At 43.9% G+C, this 17,847-nt stretch overlaps 1 pseudogene; it reads right to left on the bottom strand.

Moving 5' to 3' along the window:
• Nucleotides 1-16,725, bottom strand: part of LOC115127351 (receptor tyrosine-protein kinase erbB-4-like) — a 219,139-nt pseudogene extending 202,414 nt beyond the window's left edge.
• Between the last annotated feature and the right edge of the window lie 1,122 nt (nt 16,726-17,847).

The raw sequence follows: 17,847 nt of genomic DNA, 5'->3' as shown, positions 1-17,847 counted from the left end.
CATCAAGAGCATCCTGACGGGTTGCATCACTGCCTGGTATGGCAACTACTTGGCCTCCGACAGCAAGGTGCTACAGAGGGTAGTGAGTACGGCCCAGTACATCACTGGAGCCAAGCTCCCTGCCATCCAGGACCTCTATACCAAGCAGTGTCAGAGGAAGGCCCTAAAAATTGTCAAAGACTCCAGCCACCCTAGTCATAGACTGTTCTCTCTGTTACCGTACGGCAAGCGGTACCGGAGCACCAAGTCTAGGTCCAAGAGGCTTCTAAACAGCTTCTACCCCCAAGCCATAAGACTCCTGAACAGCTAATCAAATGGCTACCCAGACTATTTACATTGCCCCCCCCCCCCTCTTTTACGTGACTGCTACTCTCTGTTGTCATCTATGCATAATCACTTTAATAACTCTACCTACATGTACATATTACCTCAATTACCTCCACTAACCGGTGCCCCCTGTATTTTTCGTAGGTATTATTTTAAACTGCATTGTTGGTTAAAACCTCTTGCTTCTACCTGAGACGCTTGCGTCCCAACTAGAGCTCTGGAAATGCAAATGCGCTACGCTAAATGCTAATAGTATTAGTTAAAACTCAAACGTTTATTAAAATACACATGCAGGGTATCGAATTAAAGCTACACTCCAATCCAGGCAACAAGTCAGATTTTTAAAATGCTTTTCGGCGAAAGCATGAGAAGCTATTATCTGATAGCATGCACCAATACACTACAACACAAAAGCCACGCAGGGGACGTAAACAAAATAATTAGCATTTCGGCGTTACACAAACCGCACAATAAAATAGAAAACAGTCATTACCTTTCACCATCTTCTTTGTTGGCACTCCTAGATGTCCCATAAACACTATTGGGTCTTTATTTCGATTAAATCGGTCCATATAAAGCCAAGATATCGTTATATGTAGACTGTGTGATAAACGAAAAAAACAGCGTTTTCAAAACGTAACGTCATTTTTTAAAATTCAAAAAGTCGACGATAAACTTTCACAAAACACTTCGAAATACGTTTGTAATGCAACTTTAGGTATTAGTAAACGTTAATAAGCGATAAAATTCATCAGGAGGCGATGTAAAGATCATTAGCTGTCCGTCTGGAAAAATGTCCGGCTAGAAACTCAACGAAAATATCCGGTCCTAGACCTGAAGAAATACGGTGCCCTGCATGTGTTTGACCAAGAAAAAACTCGAAGGGAAATGACAAGACTCTAGACACCGTGTGGAAGCTGTAGGTACTGCAACCTCAGTCAATTAATTGTGGTTCACCTTTATCAATGGGTTCAAGTAGCGCATGGATATATTTTCCCATTTTCAGTGATCAGTTTTTCCTGTGCTTTTCGATGTAAATGCCGTTCTGGTAAAGCCACAGCAGTGATTTAACCAGTTTTATAAACGTCTGAGTGTTTTCTATCCACACAGACTAAGCAAATGCATATACTATATTCCTGGCATGAGTAGCAGGGCGCTGAAATGTTGCGCGATTTTTAACAGAATGTTCAAAAAAGTAGAGGGTAGAAGCAACAGGTTGTAAGTAAGCATTTCACTGTAAGGTCTACAACTGTTGTATTCGGCACATGTGACAAATACAATTTGATTTGATTTGATTATGACAGCAAAACTCTTTTAAATAAAGTGTATTGTAATTAAATAAAAGCTTTTCTTCCTTAGAATTGTGATCATATCATACATACACACATTTGTTGATTGTGAGAACCTTATTTTGAGACCAAGTTACAGACCACTTTAAGGCTCTTGCTCGCCTTTGAAAGAGCTGTCTGTGTTACACATGAGTCTCAGACTGCAGTCCATCTACCAACCAATGCAATCTTATCTAAGCTTCTATGATATAGGAAATGCATTGCCAACTGGTTATAAACAGACACCACTGACACTTAATAGACTGGTTATAACCAGACACCACAGACTCCTGACTTTATAGACTGGGTATAACCAGACACCTGACTTTATAGACTGGTTATAACCAGACACCTGACTTTATAGACTGGTTATAACCAGACACCTGACTTAATAGACTGGGTATAACCAGACACCTGACTTAATAGACTGGGTATAACCAGACACCTGACTTATTAGACTGGTTATAACCAGACACATGACTTAATAGACTGGGTATAACCAGACACCTGACTTAATAGACTGGTTATAACCAGACACCTGACTTAATAGACTGGGTATAACCAGACACCTGACTTAATAGACTGGTTATAACCAGACACCTGACTTAATAGACTGGGTATAACCAGACACCTGACTTTATAGACTGGTTATAACCAGACACCTGACTTTATAGACTGGGTATAACCAGACACCTGACTTATTAGACTGGGTATAACCAGACACCTGACTTAATAGACTGGGTATAACCAGACACCTGACTTTATAGACTGGTTATAACCAGACACCTGACTTAATAGACTGGTTATAACCAGACACCTGACTTTATAGACTGGGTATAAACAGACACCTAACTTTATAGACTGGGTATAAACAGACACCTAATTTTATAGACTGGGTATAACCAGACACCTGACTTATTAGACTGGGTATAACCAGACACCTAACTTAATAGACTGGTTATAACCAGACACCTGACTTAATAGACTGGGTATAACCAGACACATGACTTATTAGACTGGGTATAACCAGACACCTGACTTATTAGACTGGGTATAACCAGACACCACAGACACCTGACTTATTAGACTGGGTATAGCCAGACACCACAGACAGTTGACTTATTAGACTGGGTATAGCCAGACACCACAGACAGCTGACTTATTAGACTGGGTATAGCCAGACACCTGACTTAATAGACTGGGTATAGTCAGACACCTGACTTAATAGACTGGGTATAGCCAGACACCTGACTTAATAGACTGGGTATAACCAGACACCTGACTTAATAGACTGGGTATAACCAGACACCTGACTTAATAGACTGTGTATAGCCAGACACCACAGACAGCTGACTTATTAGACTGGGTATAGCCAGACACCTGACTTAATAGACTGGGTATAACCAGACACCACAGACAGCTGACTTATTAGACTGGGTATAGCCAGACACCTGACTTAATAGACTGGGTATAGTCAGACACCTGACTTAATAGACTGGGTATAGCCAGACACCTGACTTAATAGACTGGGTATAACCAGACACCTGACTTAATAGACTGGGTATAGCCAGACAGCTGACTTATTAGACTGTGTATAGCCAGACACCACAGACAGCTGACTTATTAGACTGGGTATAGCCAGACACCTGACTTAATAGACTGGGTATAGCCAGACACCTGACTTAATAGACTGGGTATAACCAGACACCTGACTTAATAGACTGGGTATAGCCAGACAGCTGACTTATTAGACTGTGTATAGCCAGACACCACAGACAGCTGACTTATTAGACTGGGTATAACCAGACACCTGACTTAATAGACTGGGTATAGCCAGACACCTGACTTAATAGACTGGGTATAGCCAGACACCACAGACAGCTGACTTATTAGAATGGGTATAGCCAGACACCTGACTTAATAGACTGGGTATAGTCAGACACCTGACTTAATAGACTGGGTATAGCCAGACACCTGACTTAATAGACTGGGTATAACCAGACACCTGACTTAATAGACTGGGTATAGCCAGACAGCTGACTTATTAGACTGTGTATAGCCAGACACCACAGACAGCTGACTTATTAGACTGGGTATAGCCAGACACCACAGACAGCTGACTTATTAGACTGGGTATAGCCAGACACCTGACTTAATAGACTGGGTATAGCCAGACACCACAGACAGCTGACTTATTAGAATGGGTATAGCCAGACACCTGACTTAATAGACTGGGTATAGTCAGACACCTGACTTAATAGACTGGGTATAGCCAGACACCTGACTTAATAGACTGGGTATAACCAGACACCTGACTTAATAGACTGGGTATAGCCAGACAGCTGACTTATTAGACTGTGTATAGCCAGACACCACAGACAGCTGACTTATTAGACTGGGTATAGCCAGACACCTGACTTAATAGACTGGGTATAGCCAGACAGCTGACTTAATAGACTGGGTATAGCCAGACACCTGACTTAATAGACTGGGTATAAAATATATGGATTACTTTGGATTACTTTGATAAAGTTGTCTATAAATCTATCTCTGAATGTCCTAGAGTGACAAAAACAAGGCACACTGTAAGGATTGCAGACCTGTGCTTTGCCAGTAGCTGTGACGTAAGGTTCAGCCAGGAGTTGATGGACAGTTGCAAGAGCGAATTAAACGGTAGGAGGGACAGCCCAGCTTCAAGTGGCATCAGATTTCACATTCTACGTGAAACAGGCAGAAGAGATACACTCCTGTGTCCGTAAGAACCAGGGCTACTGCTCAATGTAAGCCATTTCAATCTACGGTGTCTACAGATCCACCAAAGGCAGAGGCAGGGATTGAACCCCGGTCTCTGGGATGAGATACATTTGATAGCTCCAGGTGTGTGACTAGGCCACAGACGGCACAACTATCTTTAATTCATCTTGGTTACAGAACATGCCACTGTCACGCCTTGGTCATTATATTTTGTGTTTTTGGTATATGTTTGGGTAAACCAGGGTGTGACATGGGTTTATATGTTGTGTTTCGTATTGGGGTTTGTAGTAATTGGTATTGTGTTGATTAGGGGTGTGTCTAGTTAGGCTTGGCTGCCTGAGGCGATTCTCAATTGGAGTCAGCTGCTTATCGTTGTCTCTGATTGGGAACCGTATTTAGGTAGCCTGAGTTCGCGTTGTTTTTTGTGGGTGTTTGTACCTGTCTCTGTGTTGTAGTCACCAGATAGGCTGTAATTAGTTTCACGTTCCGTTCTGTTGTTTTTTGTATTTAGTTTCAGTTATTTCATGTACCGCGATTCTTTCATTTAAGTCATGAGTAACCTACACGCTGCATTTCGGTCCGACTCTCTTTCTACAAACGAAGAACGCCGTTACAGCCACGTCATGGGCCATTCGTTGTGACTCACAGTTCAAACTGCTCCATGAAACAACCTAGTATCCGAGCCGGCTACTCTGTAAACAGAAAAGTTCATTAACTGAAACATGAGCCATTTCATCTCCCTGCACAAAAGGGCGTCCGACTTAATTTGTCTAAATATTAAATTTGGGTGCAAAAAAATATATTAAAAGAGTGGGGTATTAAATTGGCTTTAGCTGTGGGTGGGTGTAACGGTGGGAAACTCTCTGCTACATTCTCCTCCTTCCTTAACCCTCCACCTCCTCCCCCTCCCTCCTCCCGCTCTGTGGACCACTTTGTCTACCACTTCGAAAAGAAGGTTGACAACATCCGCTTTCCATTTACTCTATTGAGTCCACTGGTCCCACTCACACAGAACTACCCTTCGCCTTGACCTCTTTCTCCCCTCTATCTCCAGATGAAATCATGTGACTAGTGATGTCCGGCCCCCTGACAACCTACCCACTCAACCCCTTTCCCTCTTCCCTTCTTCAGACTATCTCTGGAGGTCTTTGCCTATTCCTCACTTCCCTCATCAACTCATCCCTGACCACTGGCTGCGTCCCCTCTGACCACTGGCTGCATCCCCTCTGACCACTGGCTGTGTCCCCTCTGACCACTGGCTGTGTCCCCTCTGACCACTGGCTACGTCCCCTCTGACCACTGGCTACGTCCCCTCTGACCACTGGCTGCGTCCCCTCTGACCACTGGCTGCGTCCCCTCTGACCACTGGCTGCGTCCTCTCTGACCACTGGCTGCGTCCCCTCTGACCACTGGCTGCGTCCCCTCCCCTCCTCAAGATACCAACACACAAACCCTCTACAGACCGGTAATCCCTTCTTTATTTTTTTCCCAAACTCTGACCACCTCTCTCGCTATCACTCCCAGAATGACCTTCTTGACCCTAACCAGTCAGGTTTCAAGACTGGTCACTCAACCGAGACCGCTCTCCTCTGTGTCACGGATATTCTCCGCACTGCCAAAACTGACTCCCTCTCTGTTCTCATCCTCTTAGATCTATCTGCTGCCTTGGACAACCGTGAACCATCTTATCCCCCTCTCAACCCTCTCAGGGCTGGGTGTCTCAGGCTCTGCACATTCTTGGATTGCATCATTCCTGGCGGGCCGCTCTTACCAACTGACGTGGAGAGGATCTGTGTCTGCACCACATGCTCTCACTACTGGTGTCCCCCAGGACTTGGTTCTAGGCCCTCTCCTTTGCTCTCTATTCACTTGGCTCCGTCATATCTTCACATGGTCTCTCCTATCATTGTTATGTGTATGACACTCAACTACCTTCCCCAGGTGGCGACTCGCATCTCTGCTTGGATGTCAGGCCACCATCTCAAGCTCAACCTCGACAAGACAGAGATGCTCTTCCTCCCGAGGAAGGCCTGCCCACTCCAAGACCTCTCCATCACGGTTGACAACTCAATGGTGTCCCCCTCCCAGAGTGCAAATAACCTTGGCGTGACCCTGGACAACACCCTGATGTTCTCTGCAAACATCAAAGCAGTGACTGCAGATTCATGCTCTACAATATCTGCAGAGTATGACACTACCTCACACAGGAAGTGGTGCAGGTCCTAATCCAGGTACTTGTCATCTCCTGTCTGGACTACTGCAACTCACTGTTGGCTGGGCTCCAAGCTTGTGCCATCAAACCCCTGCAACTTATGCCGCAACCCACCTGGTGTTCAACATTTCCAAATTCTCCCATGTCTCCCCCCTCTTCCACACACTGGCTTCCAGTCGAAGTTCACATCCACTATAAGACCATGGTGCTTGCCTACGGAGCAGCCAGGGGAACTGCCCCGCCCTACTTTCAGGTTAGGCTTAAACCTTACACCCCAAACCGAGCACTCTGTTCTGCCAGCTCCCGCTCCAGTCCAAGCTTTTCTCTTTTTCTCTGTCCCCCTGACGCTAGGACAGCAGAGTCCCCCCTGAAAAAAACTACTTGTCCTGATCTGTCCCACTACCCCCCCCATAACAAAAATAAATATAATAAATATCACCCTTGCCTTTCGTGAACTAACACTCGCACTTGACCTTTAGCCTACTAGCGCTGATTTTTCTGATAGCTACTTTGAACATTTGACTTACTATGAGACTCTGTGGTTGTCCCACCTAGCTACCTTAAGATGAATGCACTAACTATAAGTCACTCTGCACTAAGTCACTCTGCACTAAGTCACTCTGCACTAAGTCACTCTGCATAAGAGCATCTGCTAAACGAACGACATTTTAAATGTCAAAATGTGTGAAGCGAAGGTTGAACACAAACATTTATTTTAAAAGAAATGTCAGAGGATTCTTCTATTCTATGACATTATAATACATTTTCTGTGTATTCTGATACTATTCCGCCACTTAGCAAAGCTAAAGATTCTACATTATTACAATTTGCTTGGTTTCGTAAAAGCACAATCCGTGACACCCACTGCTGTTCAATGGTCATTTGTACAGCCATTGGTTTTGAAGAGTATAAACACCTTATGGGCTTAAGCTGCCTTAGGCTATAATAACCTCATATTTAACTCTCTTTTAATGCCTTACAAATATTTATTTGTACACCTTTCATGAAAATATCTAGGACTGACAGTCTTTGCATCCATAGCTCAGTCAATGGATATGTTAGTGGTATCATTCCCCCAGCCCCATCCCTCAGCAAACCATGGAGAGGCCAGAGTTATCATTCCCCCAGCCCCATCCCTCAGCAAACCATGGAGAGGCCAGAGTTATCATTCCCCCAGCCCCATCCCTCAGCACACCATGGAGAGGCCAGAGTTATCATTCCCCCAGCCCCATCCCTCAGCAAACCATGGAGAGGCCAGAGTTATCATTCCCCCAGCCCCATCCCTCAGCAAACCATGGAGAGGCCAGAGTTATCATTCCCCCAGCACCATCCCTCAGCAAACCATGGAGAGGCCAGAGTTATCATTCCCTCAGCCCCATCCCTCAGCAAACCATGGAGAGGCCAGAGTTATCATTCCCCCAGCCTCATCCCTCAGCAAACCATGGAGGCCACAGTTTTGATTGAGATAGAACATAAGACCATGAGGAAATGTTTGAGAGATCAAGAGAAGAAGAGTGATGGACAGATGGAGAGAAGGACAAAACAATAAGCAGGCTAGAGAGATAGAGAGAAGAACAGAACAATAAGCAGGCTAGAGAGATATATACAGAACAATAAGCAGGCTAGAGGATAGAGAGAAGAACAGAACAATAAGCAGGCTAGAGAGATATAGACAGAACAATAAGCAGGCTAGAGAGATAGAGAGAAGGACAGAACAATAGGCAGGCTAGAGAGATAGAGAGAAGGAGGAAGTGATAGAGAGATCGAGAGAAGGAGGAAGTGATAGAGAGATGGAGAGAAGGACAGAACAATAAGCAGGCTAGAGAGATAGAGAGAAGGAGGAAGTGATAGAGAGATAGAGATAAGGAGGAAGTGATAGAGATGGAGAGAAGCACAGAACAATAAGCAGGCTAGAGAGATAGAGAGAAGAACAGAACAATAAGCAGGCTAGAGAGATATAGACAGAACAATAAGCAGGCTAGAGAGATGGAGAGAAGGACAGAACAATAAGCAGGCTAGAGAGATAGAGAGAAGAACAGAACAATAAGCAGGCTAGAGAGATATAGACAGAACAATAAGCAGGCTAGAGAGATATAGACAGAACAATAAGCAGGCTAGAGAGATAGAGAGAAGAACATAACAATAAGCAGGCTAGAGAGATATAGACAGAACAATAAGCAGGCTAGAGAGATATAGACAGAACAACAAGCAGGCTAGAGAGATAGAGAGAAGAACAGAACAATAAGCAGGCTAGAAAGATATATACAGAACAATAAGCAGGCTAGAGGATAGAGAGAAGAACATAACAATAAGCAGGCTAGAGAGATATAGACAGAACAATAAGCAGGCTAGAGAGATGGAGAGAAGAACAGAACAATAAGCAGGCTAGAGAGATATAGACAGAACAATAAGCAGGCTAGAGAGATATAGACAGAACAATAAGCAGGCTAGAGAGATATAGACAGAACAATAAGCAGGCTAGAGAGATAGAGAGAAGGACAGAACAATAAGCAGGCTAGAGAGATAGAGAGAAGGAGGAAGTGATAGAGAGATGGAGAGAAGGACAGAACAATAAGCAGGCTAGAGAGATAGAGAGAAGGACAGAACGATAGGCAGGCTAGAGAGATAGAGAGAAGGAGGAAGTGATCGAGAGATAGAGAGAAGGAGGAAGTGATAGAGAGATGGAGAGAAGGACAGAACAATAAGCAGGCTAGAGAGATAGAGAGAAGGAGGAAGTGATAGAGAGATAGAGAGAAGGAGGAAGTGATAGAGAGATGGAGAGAAGGACAGAACAATAAGCAGGCTAGAGAGATAGAGAGAAGAACAGAACAATAAGCAGGCTAGAGAGATATAGACAGCACAATAAGCAGGCTAGAGAGATGGAGAGAAGGACAGAACAATAAGCAGGCTAGAGAGATAGAGAGAAGAACAGAACAATAAGCAGGCTAGAGAGATATAGACAGAACAATAAGCAGGCTAGAGAGATATAGACAGAACAATAAGCAGGCTAGAGAGATAGAGAGAAGAACAGAACAATAAGCAGGCTAGAGAGATATAGACAGAACAATAAGCAGGCTAGAGAGATATAGACAGAACAACAAGCAGGCTATAGAGATAGAGAGAAGAACAGAACAATAAGCAGGCTAGAGAGATATAGACAGAACAATAAGGAGGCTAGAGAGATGGAGAGAAGGACAGAACAATAAGCAGGCTAGAGAGATATAGACAGAACAATAAGCAGGCTAGAGAGTTGGAGAGAAGGACAGAACAATAAGCAGGCTAGAGAGATAGAGAGAAGAACAGAACAATAAGCAGGCTAGAGAGATATAGACAGAACAATAAGCAGGCTAGAGAGATATAGACCGAACAATAAGCAGGCTAGAGAGATAGAGAAGAACAGAACAATAAGCAAGCTAGAGAGATAGAGAGAATGAGGAAGTGATAGAGAGATAGAGAGATATAGACAGAACAATAAGCAGGCTAGAGAGATAGAGAATAACAGAACAATAAGCAAGCTAGAGAGATAGAGAGAATGAGGAAGTGATAGAGAGAAGGACAGAACAATAAGCAGGCTAGAGAGATATATACAGAACAATAAGCAGGCTAGAGAGATAGAGAAGAACAGAACAATAAGCAAGCTAGAGAGATAGAGAGAATGAGGAAGTGATAGAGAGATAGAGAGGACAGAACAATAAGCAGGCTAGAGAGATATAGACAGAACAATAAGCAGGCTAGAGAGATATATACAGAACAATAAGCAGGCTAGAGAGATAGAGAGAAGAACATAACAATAAGCAGGTTAGAGAGATATAGACAGAACAATAAGCAGGCTAGAGAGATATAGACAGAACAATAAGCAGGCTAGAGAGATAGAGAGAAGAACAGAACAATAAGCAGGCTAGAGAGATAGAGAGAAGGAGGAAGTGATAGAGAGATAGAGAGAAGGAGGAAGTGATAGAGAGATGGAGAGAAGGACAGAACAATAAGCAGGCTAGAGAGATAGAGAGAAGGAGGAAGTGATAGAGAGATAGAGAGAAGGAGGAAGTGATAGAGAGATGGAGAGAAGGACAGAACAATAAGCAGGCTAGAGAGATAGAGAGAAGGAGGAAGTGATAGATAGAGAGAAGGAGGAAGTGATAGAGATGGAGAGAAGCACAGAACAATAAGCAGGCTAGAGAGATAGAGAGAAGAACAGAACAATAAGCAGGCTAGAGAGATATAGACAGAACAATAAGCAGGCTAGAGAGACGGAGAGAAGGACAGAACAATAAGCAGGCTAGAGAGATAGAGAGAAGAACAGAACAATAAGCAGGCTAGAGAGATATAGACAGAACAATAAGCAGGCTAGAGAGATATAGACAGAACAATAAGCAGGCTAGAGAGATAGAGAGAAGGACAGAACAATAAGCAGGCTAGAGAGATATAGACAGAACAATAAGCAGGCTAGAGAGATAGAGAGAAGAACAGAACAATAAGCAGGCTAGAGAGATATAGACAGAACAACAAGCAGGCTATAGAGATAGAGAGAAGAACAGAACAATAAGCAGGCTAGAGAGATATAGACAGAACAATAAGGAGGCTAGAGAGATGGAGAGAAGGACAGAACAATAAGCAGGCTAGAGAGATATAGACAGAACAATAAGCAGGCTAGAGAGTTGGAGAGAAGGACAGAACAATAAGCAGGCTAGAGAGATAGAGAGAAGAACAGAACAATAAGCAGGCTAGAGAGATATAGACAGAACAATAAGCAGGCTAGAGAGATATAGACCGAACAATAAGCAGGCTAGAGAGATAGAGAAGAACAGAACAATAAGCAAGCTAGAGAGATAGAGAGAATGAGGAAGTGATAGAGAGATAGAGAGATATAGACAGAACAATAAGCAGGCTAGAGAGATAGAGAATAACAGAACAATAAGCAAGCTAGAGAGATAGAGAGAATGAGGAAGTGATAGAGAGAAGGACAGAACAATAAGCAGGCTAGAGAGATATATACAGAACAATAAGCAGGCTAGAGAGATAGAGAAGAACAGAACAATAAGCAAGCTAGAGAGATAGAGAGAATGAGGAAGTGATAGAGAGATAGAGAGGACAGAACAATAAGCAGGCTAGAGAGATATAGACAGAACAATAAGCAGGCTAGAGAGATATATACAGAACAATAAGCAGGCTAGAGAGATAGAGAGAAGAACATAACAATAAGCAGGTTAGAGAGATATAGACAGAACAATAAGCAGGCTAGAGAGATATAGACAGAACAATAAGCAGGCTAGAGAGATAGAGAGAAGAACAGAACAATAAGCAGGCTAGAGAGATAGAGAGAAGGAGGAAGTGATAGAGAGATAGAGAGAAGGAGGAAGTGATAGAGAGATGGAGAGAAGGACAGAACAATAAGCAGGCTAGAGAGATAGAGAGAAGGAGGAAGTGATAGAGAGATAGAGAGAAGGAGGAAGTGATAGAGAGATGGAGAGAAGGACAGAACAATAAGCAGGCTAGAGAGATAGAGAGAAGGAGGAAGTGATAGATAGAGAGAAGGAGGAAGTGATAGAGATGGAGAGAAGCACAGAACAATAAGCAGGCTAGAGAGATAGAGAGAAGAACAGAACAATAAGCAGGCTAGAGAGATATAGACAGAACAATAAGCAGGCTAGAGAGACGGAGAGAAGGACAGAACAATAAGCAGGCTAGAGAGATAGAGAGAAGAACAGAACAATAAGCAGGCTAGAGAGATATAGACAGAACAATAAGCAGGCTAGAGAGATATAGACAGAACAATAAGCAGGCTAGAGAGATAGAGAGAAGGACAGAACAATAAGCAGGCTAGAGAGATATAGACAGAACAATAAGCAGGCTAGAGAGATAGAGAGAAGAACAGAACAATAAGCAGGCTAGAGAGATATAGACAGAACAATAAGCAGGCTAGAGAGATAGAGAGAAGGACAGAACAATAAGCAGGCTAGAGAGATAGAGAGAAGGAGGAAGCGATAGAGAGATGGAGAGAAGGACAGAACAATAAGCAGGCTAGAGAGATAGAGAGAAGGACAGAACAATAAGCAGGCTAGAGAGATAGAGAGAAGGACAGAACAATAGGCAGGCTATAGAGATAGAGAGAAGGAGGAAGTGATAGAGAGATCGAGAGAAGGAGGAAGTGATAGAGAGATGGAGTGAAGGACAGAACAATAAGCAGGCTAGAGAGATAGAGAGAAGAACATAACAATAAGCAGGTTAGAGAGATATAGACAGAACAATAAGCAGGCTAGAGAGAGAAGGACAGAACAATAAGCAGGCTAGAGAGATAGAGAGAAGAACAGAACAATAAGCAGGCTAGAGAGATAGAGAGAAGGAGGAAGTGATAGAGAGATAGAGAGAAGGAGGAAGTGATAGAGAGATGGAGAGAAGGACAGAACAATAAGCAGGCTAGAGAGATAGAGAGAAGGAGGAAGTGATAGAGAGATAGAGAGAAGGAGGAAGTGATAGAGAGATGGAGAGAAGGACAGAACAATAAGCAGGCTAGAGAGATAGAGAGAAGGAGGAAGTGATAGATAGAGAGAAGGAGGAAGTGATAGAGATGGAGAGAAGCACAGAACAATAAGCAGGCTAGAGAGATAGAGAGAAGAACAGAACAATAAGCAGGCTAGAGAGATATAGACAGAACAATAAGCAGGCTAGAGAGACGGAGAGAAGGACAGAACAATAAGCAGGCTAGAGAGATAGAGAGAAGAACAGAACAATAAGCAGGCTAGAGAGATATAGACAGAACAATAAGCAGGCTAGAGAGATATAGACAGAACAATAAGCAGGCTAGAGAGATAGAGAGAAGGACAGAACAATAAGCAGGCTAGAGAGATATAGACAGAACAATAAGCAGGCTAGAGAGATAGAGAGAAGAACAGAACAATAAGCAGGCTAGAGAGATATAGACAGAACAATAAGCAGGCTAGAGAGATAGAGAGAAGGACAGAACAATAAGCAGGCTAGAGAGATATAGACAGAACAATAAGCAGGCTAGAGAGATAGAGAGAAGGACAGAACAATAAGCAGGCTAGAGAGATAGAGAGAAGGACAGAACAATAGGCAGGCTAGAGAGATAGAGAGAAGGAGGAAGTGATAGAGAGATAGAGAGAAGGAGGAAGTGATAGAGAGATGGAGAGAAGGACAGAACAATAAGCAGGCTAGAGAGATAGAGAGAAGGAGGAAGTGATAGAGAGATAGAGAGAAGGAGGAAGTGATAGAGAGATGGAGAGAAGGACAGAACAATAAGCAGGCTAGAGAGATAGAGAGAAGGAGGAAGTGATAGATAGAGAGAAGGAGGAAGTGATAGAGATGGAGAGAAGCACAGAACAATAAGCAGGCTAGAGAGATAGAGAGAAGAACAGAACAATAAGCAGGCTAGAGAGATATAGACAGAACACAATAAGCAGGCTAGAGAGACGGAGAGAAGGACAGAACAATAAGCAGGCTAGAGAGATAGAGAGAAGAACAGAACAATAAGCAGGCTAGAGAGATATAGACAGAACAATAAGCAGGCTAGAGAGATATAGACAGAACAATAAGCAGGCTAGAGAGATAGAGAGAAGGACAGAACAATAAGCAGGCTAGAGAGATATAGACAGAACAATAAGCAGGCTAGAGAGATAGAGAGAAGAACAGAACAATAAGCAGGCTAGAGAGATATAGACAGAACAATAAGCAGGCTAGAGAGATAGAGAGAAGGACAGAACAATAAGCAGGCTAGAGAGATAGAGAGAAGGAGGAAGCGATAGAGAGATGGAGAGAAGGACAGAACAATAAGCAGGCTAGAGAGATAGAGAGAAGGACAGAACAATAAGCAGGCTAGAGAGATAGAGAGAAGAACAGAACAATAAGCAGGCTAGAGAGATATAGACAGAACAATAAGCAGGCTAGAGAGATAGAGAGAAGGACAGAACAATAAGCAGGCTAGAGAGATAGAGAGAAGGACAGAACAATAGGCAGGCTAGAGAGATAGAGAGAAGGAGGAAGTGATAGAGAGATAGAGAGAAGGAGGAAGTGATAGAGAGATGGAGAGAAGGACAGAACAATAAGCAGGCTAGAGAGATAGAGAGAAGGAGGAAGTGATAGAGAGATAGAGAGAAGGAGGAAGTGATAGAGAGATGGAGAGAAGGACAGAACAATAAGCAGGCTAGAGAGATAGAGAGAAGGAGGAAGTGATAGATAGAGAGAAGGAGGAAGTGATAGAGATGGAGAGAAGCACAGAACAATAAGCAGGCTAGAGAGATAGAGAGAAGAACAGAACAATAAGCAGGCTAGAGAGATATAGACAGAACAATAAGCAGGCTAGAGAGACGGAGAGAAGGACAGAACAATAAGCAGGCTAGAGAGATAGAGAGAAGAACAGAACAATAAGCAGGCTAGAGAGATATAGACAGAACAATAAGCAGGCTAGAGAGATATAGACAGAACAATAAGCAGGCTAGAGAGATAGAGAGAAGGACAGAACAATAAGCAGGCTAGAGAGATATAGACAGAACAATAAGCAGGCTAGAGAGATAGAGAGAAGAACAGAACAATAAGCAGGCTAGAGAGATATAGACAGAACAATAAGCAGGCTAGAGAGATAGAGAGAAGGACAGAACAATAAGCAGGCTAGAGAGATAGAGAGAAGGAGGAAGCGATAGAGAGATGGAGAGAAGGACAGAACAATAAGCAGGCTAGAGAGATAGAGAGAAGGACAGAACAATAAGCAGGCTAGAGAGATAGAGAGAAGGACAGAACAATAGGCAGGCTATAGAGATAGAGAGAAGGAGGAAGTGATAGAGAGATCGAGAGAAGGAGGAAGTGATAGAGAGATGGAGAGAAGGACAGAACAATAAGCAGGCTAGAGAGATAGAGAGAAGGAGGAAGTGATAGAGAGATAGAGATAAGGAGGAAGTGATAGAGAGATGGAGAGAAGGACAGAACAATAAGCAGGCTAGAGAGATAGAGAGAAGGAGGAAGTGATAGATAGAGAGGAGGAAGTGATAGAGATGGAGAGAAGCACAGAACAATAAGCAGGCTAGAGAGATAGAGAGAAGAACAGAACAATAAGCAGGCTAGAGAGATATAGACAGAACAATAAGCAGGCTAGAGAGACGGAGAGAAGGACAGAACAATAAGCAGGCTAGAGAGATAGAGAGAAGAACAGAACAATAAGCAGGCTAGAGAGATATAGACAGAACAATAAGCAGGCTAGAGAGATATAGACAGAACAATAAGCAGGCTAGAGAGATGGCGAGAAGAACAGAACAATAAGCAGGCTAGAGAGATATAGACAGAACAATAAGCAGGCTAGAGAGATATAGACAGAACAACAAGCAGGCTAGAGAGATAGAGAGAAGAACAGAACAATAAGCAGGCTAGAGAGATATAGACAGAACAATAAGCAGGCTAGAGAGATAGAGAGAAGAACAGAACAATAAGCAGGCTAGAGAGATATAGACAGAACAATAAGCAGGCTAGAGAGATGGAGAGAAGAACAGAACAATAAGCAGGCTAGAGAGATGGAGAGAAGGACAGAACAATAAACAGGCTAGAGAGATATAGACAGAACAATAAGCAGGCTAGAGAGATAGAGAGAAGAACAGAACAATAAGCAGGCTAGAGAGATAGAGAGAAGAACAGAACAATAAGCAGGCTAGAGAGATATAGACAGAACAATAAGCAGGCTAGAGAAATGGAGAGAAGGACAGAACAATAAGCAGGCTAGAGAGATAGAGAGAAGGAGGACGTGAGAGAAATGGAAAGATGGTGTGACTGAGTCAGACAGGTGAGTTTAGAGTAGTCTGCACTGGGCCCCTGACCTGTGAGGTTGCGAAGGCCCAGCTGTCTGAGGCCGTAGAAGCCGTCGCGGCGGTAGTTGAGGAAGATGGCCAGGGCGTAGCGTCCCTCGTAAAGCTTGGTGCCCCGCACGATGCGAAGGTTCTCCAGGGGCAGGGAGTCAAACTGGTTCAGAGCTACCAGCACATAGCCTGTCACCTCTCGGATAGACTAGAGGAAGCACAGAGAGAGAGAGAGAGAGAGAGAGAGAGAGAGAGAGAGAGAGAGAGAGAGAGAGAGAGAGAGAGAGAGAGAGAGAGAGAGAGAGAGAGAGAGAGACTTTGACTTTTGGTCTTTCTTTATTGAAACATTCTCAATTCATTTAAAACTCACCCCCCCCACTCCTAAAACTCATCCCCCCCACCCCTTAAAATAGTATATCCAAAACATCTTCCCCAGCAATACAGACAGCCCCCCCAACACACCATATCTCCTCAAACATCTCCACACATTTGATCATTTCATAGAACTCAAACTCAACCCTAAGGCGCGCAGAGACCATCCCATTAAACAGTAGTAAAGGGTCTGTTATCCCCCACCTTGACCCTGTTCCTCCTTGTTAGCCAAATAGCTAACTTTGCCTGAGCAAACAGAAAATTCAACAAAACACATTTTTCTTTCTCCTTACTCGAATACCTGTATCCCATTATAAACATCCCAACAGCAAAAACCACCCCCAACCTGTCACACAGACATTCCAACAGAGACATTAATGGTATTAACCTGGTGCACACAGAAAACACATTAATTACAGTTTCTTTCATTTGACAGAAAGGACACCCCTGCCCAATTCCCGGATCAACCCGTGCCAACCAGCTGTTAGTGGCCAGGGCTCCATGAAGAACCCTCCACTGGAGGTCCCCTGACCTCTTTGGTACTGGGGGTTTGTAGAGCGCCCTCCATCTAAAACCCACCATACTCTCCGCCCCACATACCCCCTGCCACTGATGTGCCTTCACTCCTGTTAGGCTTCTAATGCTCCTAACCTTAACGCAGAGGTTGTAGAGGGCTTTACCTCCCACCCCCTCAAACTCCCCCAGGCTCGGAGTGTTAAAATCTAACAAGTCCTCCAGACCCCCTTGCCAGTCTCCAGTCTCTGCCGTCACCTGCAGTGGCGGGAACATTGGTGGCCCCTCTCCCTTTGGCCTCTCAAACACCCCCTTACCGGCTCAGACAGTGCCTCCTGGACCTCCTCCAGGAATCTCTCCAGCAGCCTAAGAGACGTTATTCCTGTTTGTTGCGCCAAGACCTCCGGGTTTTCCACCCCTCCTCTCCCAGCAGTCTCAGGTCACCCAGCCTTTGTAAACACCCTGCCATCAGTTGCCTCTGCAGGTTGGCCGACTGAACCGATCTCAAAGGGATGGCTGGGTTGTGGAAGATAGGCTCCTCCCACAC

The sequence above is a fragment of the Oncorhynchus nerka genome, linkage group LG2 (genome assembly GCF_034236695.1).
Source record: "Oncorhynchus nerka isolate Pitt River linkage group LG2, Oner_Uvic_2.0, whole genome shotgun sequence".
NCBI lineage: Eukaryota > Metazoa > Chordata > Actinopteri > Salmoniformes > Salmonidae > Oncorhynchus > Oncorhynchus nerka.
This window is presented reverse-complemented; position numbering and strand designations above follow the sequence as displayed.